The 4,374-nt window shown below is 44.3% G+C and overlaps 1 protein-coding gene across 1 annotated transcript in view; it reads left to right on the top strand.

Moving 5' to 3' along the window:
- The window catches only part of pacrg (PARK2 co-regulated), a 173,220-nt gene that overhangs the window by 104,871 nt on the left and 63,975 nt on the right, over window positions 1-4,374 (top strand). The gene's annotated exons all lie outside the window — the stretch shown is intronic.

Below are 4,374 nucleotides of genomic sequence, written 5' to 3'. Positions count from 1 at the left end.
TGTCCGTCTGTAAGTGTAGCCTTGTGATAGACTGGTGACCTGTCCAGATGAACCTGCCTTCACCCTGAGTCAGCTGGGATAGGCTCCAGCTCCCTGTGACCCTAGTGAGATAATGGATGGATGTTCTCAAACCAGAGACTCTACCTCCAACAGAGGGTGCAGCTGCCAGCATTCACTCTGCAGACCCGGGACTGGATCCTTCTACAGAGCATGTCTCTGAACCCCAGTGACTTTGGAAGGATATTAGGTGTGCATATGTATGAGCCAGTTCCAACACGAGACCCCATGGCTCCTGAGGAGCTACTGAAGTTCATGAGCTGTAATTGACATTCTTCTTGCAGCAACCGGCAGTGCAGCTGCAAGAAGAATGGGGTCACGTGCATCTGGGCCTGTGGAATCTGTAGGCATTACATGTAGAAACTGCAGTCATGATGTTGTTGAGTCTGAAGAAGACATAGACAATGACTCTTGAAGCTTCTGACACTCCATCCATGCATCCATTGACTTCTGTTTATCTGGGGTCGGGTCGCGGGGGCAGTAGGCGGAGCAGGTCGTTCCAGACCTCCCTCCCCCCGGCGACGCTTTCCAGCTCTGCCCGGGGGATCCCGAGGCGTTCCCAGGCCAGCCTAGAGATATAATCCCTCCAGCGGGTTCTGGGTCTGTCCCGGGGTCTCCTCCTAGGTGGACGTGTTTGGAATACCTCCAGAGGAAGCCTCCCTGGAGGCATCCGAACCAGATGTCCATACCACCTCAACTGGCACCTTTCGACGCGAAGGAGCAGCGGCTCTACTCCGAGCTCCCTCCGGATGTCCGAGCTCCTCATCCTATCTCTAAGGCTGAGCCCAGCCACCCTGCGGAGGAAGCTCATTTCAGCCGCTTGTATCCGCAATCTCGTTCTTTTGGTCATGACCCAAAGCTTGTGTCCATAAATGAGGTTTGGGACGTAGATGGACTGGTAAATCAGTGCTGAAGGTCACGGTCTGATGAAGCCAACAGTACCACATCATCTGCAAAAAGCAGAGACGAGATCCTGAGGTCACCAAACCGGACACCCTCCTCGCTCTGACTGCGCCTTGAGATCCTGTCCATGAAAACCACAAACAGGATCAGGGACAAGGGGCAGCCCTGGCGGAGTCCAACACCCACTGGGAATGACTTTTTGCCGAGAATGCGGACACAGCTCGCACTTTGGTTGTACAGGGACCGCATGGCTCGTAGCAGTGACCCTGGTACCCCATACTCCCCCAGTACCCCCCACAGAGTTCCTCGGGGGAACACGGTCATAGGCCTTCTCCAGATCCACAAAGCACATGTGGACTGGCAGGTCGAATTCCCATGCCCCCCTCAGCAGCTCTGCAAGGGTAAAGAGCTGGTCCACTGTTCCATGACCAGGACAGAATTCGCATTGCTCCTCCTGAATCCGAGGTTCGATAATCGGCCGAAGCCTCCTTTCCAGCACCTTAGAGTAAACTTTCCCGGGGAGGCTGAGAAGTGTGATACCCCGATAACTGGCACACACTCTCTGGTCCTGCTTTTTGAAAATGGGAACCACCACCCCGGTCTGCCACTCCACAGGCACTGTACGCGATGCCCACGCGACATTGAAGAGACGTGTCAATCAGTCCGACAATCCGACAATGTCCAGAGCCTTCAGCATCTCAGGGCGAATTTCGTCCACACCTGGCACTTTGCCACTGAGGAGCTTCTTAACTACCTTGGCGACCTCTACCACGGATATGGACGCAGAAGCCCCTGAGTCTTCAGGCTCTGCCCCTTCAGATGAGGACGTGTTTACCAGTTTCAGGAGTTCCTCGAAGTGCTCCTTCCACCGCTCAACGAGATCCCCAGTCTGGGTCAGCAGTTCTCCTCCCCGACTGTACACAGCCTGGGTGAATCCCTGCCTCCCCTTTCTGAGGCGTGGGATGGTTTGACTTTTGACACTGTGAATGAGAAATAACTCTGAGTGTTATATAAGAATGTGAAATATAAGCTAAAGTGAGTGTGGTCTTTTCCAACAAAGAAGTGTTTGTGGTGAAATATAAATGTTAACAACCAACTCAGAATCATGAAAAAACCCTGATTTGACCCCTCATAAGTTACTGAAGGCCCGATTTTAAAAAAAAAAGAAAGATTTTTCGTCAATCGGTTATCGGTACCCTAACTTGAGCAGGTTTTTTCTAAAGGTTTCCTACGGGAGTTGAACTTCATCATTTTAAGGCATATTATTACACACCTTTACAAACGTATTGGTGAAGAAATTGTTTGGTAACGATTTAGATGGCAGATTTGTGAAAAATTTCATTAAATGCCCTTACTAACACATTGAGTCATTGTTTATGTGAGAACGTGGTTATGAACTTGTCTGTCAGTCACTCCACTCAGCCTACTCCTGTAGTGCTGCCTGGCTGTAGCTTCCTCCTGTACTACTGAGAAGACAGCGGCGAGGACTGAAGGACTGAAACGAGTCAGAGCTCCATCTAGTGGACAAACAGCATGACAGCATTCTGTACAACTGTAACACTTAACAGAACTTACTGTTTTATGAGAAAATAAGATGGTAAGCTGGAACACCAAAATTTAATCATCTGTTCATTATCAGCATTTCCTGAAAATGTCATGAAAATCTGTTCAAAACTTTTCGAGTTATCTCGCTAACAAACAAACAGATAAACCCCGGCTAAAACATAACCTCCTTGGCGGAGGTAATAAATAGTGCAAATGGTACACATATTGTTAAAAGGTGAATCAGTGTCCTTTTTCCATGTCTTTTACTGATTGGTTGCTAAACAATGTATTGCACCATGTTGTAGTCAGATGGAGTACCTACCACGACCTATTGACCTTCTTTGGTATTACTATAATCTGTAGTCTGAGTTTTGCTAATTAGCAAGATTGCACCCCCACCCAAAAGCAAAAAAGTTCAGGCTCAGGATTATTTTTCACTTTAAGCCCTGTAATACCTGAAGACCATGACATCCATAGTATCTTGTTTTGGAGTAATAGTGTCTTTTAGTGTGTGTGTTTGTGGGTGTTTTAACATTATACAAACAAAGACCAATTCCCTGAATCCAACGTCCACTTACAACACTTGGCCATTAATAGGAAAAGTAGAGTCAAACTGAATAGAGGCTTGTTTTTCCTGACCATCCATCATGCACAGAGGCTTGGAGTAACCTTTTCCCGCCGCTACAAAAGAGCAGCATGTAATTTCCTCACTGGATCACATAATTCAATAAGAAGTTTGTCTTAGTTTCAACCTATATGTTGTTTTTACAATTCATTGTGGCCTAAAGATTTGGTTTTCTAACCCAAACAACATTGATAATCAAAAGAGTGGTTGATAATTAAGGCTTTTGTCATTAAGATTTTTCTATAAAAATGCCATATTTGATACTTCTGCAGTCATACAAATTAAAATATTTTTAAAAGAAGTTATTCGAAAGACTGTTTTGCAGGAACTGAACACAGATCTAGCTGTAAACAACTAATGTGTCCATCTCAGGATTTTAATCACACCACAGCACTGAGACCAGTGTAACACAACCAAAGAGAGTTCGAAACAGTGTGACATGGTAGACGTAACTATGACATCTGTTTAGTTTGGAATTGGAATTTTGACAGTCTTATCTAATCTGTTATGTTTTATTTTAAGTTATATTTTACTTTTCGTTTTTAAAATACATATTTATGTGTCTTTCTAATCATATTTTTTTCACTAAGTCCCCCATCCCTCTTGGCTACGTACAGGATATTTGACTGTTAGACTACATAAAAATTCACTTGATCAAACTGCTTTTCCTGAGAAACAATGGCGGTGCCCTGAAACCAAAATCCTCAAGTCTCAGATATATGAACATCATTTTAAAAAGAACTCAACAAGAGCTGTGTCACCACATAATGTGTTGTTAAAGACAAACACGATCAATCTCTGAAATGCATGACAGAACACAACTTTATTATGCTATTTTCAGCTCCACAACCAGTAAGACATTAAAAGATAAAGAAAGAAAATTTTTTAAAAAAGAGATGTGGTTTGCGAATGTGTTTACATGACGCTACCAGCTAACTGTGTGCTCAGAAATAAATGGAGTTACTTGCAATTTTTATCATGCACAGAATGTGCTTCGAGCACATAGCCTTTTCAGCGCTGCAACATTGCTAATGGTTAAGTTTCATTTAATAAAGAAAAGATTAATATTTAAATAGGCTCCTGGCAATATGCAGCATTATAATGTAGAATGCACGTAGTACATTGTTTGCATAATTAATTCATAGCAGCTTCATCTGTAAATAATATTGTGACCACATTAGTTGCACAGACACAGGAGAACACTATCAGGACCTGTGTGTGTGTGTGTGTGTGTGTGTGTGTGT

Source organism: Stegastes partitus, unplaced genomic scaffold, assembly GCF_000690725.1.
Source record: "Stegastes partitus isolate 25-593 unplaced genomic scaffold, Stegastes_partitus-1.0.2 Scaffold48, whole genome shotgun sequence".
Taxonomy (NCBI): domain Eukaryota; kingdom Metazoa; phylum Chordata; class Actinopteri; family Pomacentridae; genus Stegastes; species Stegastes partitus.
This window is presented reverse-complemented; position numbering and strand designations above follow the sequence as displayed.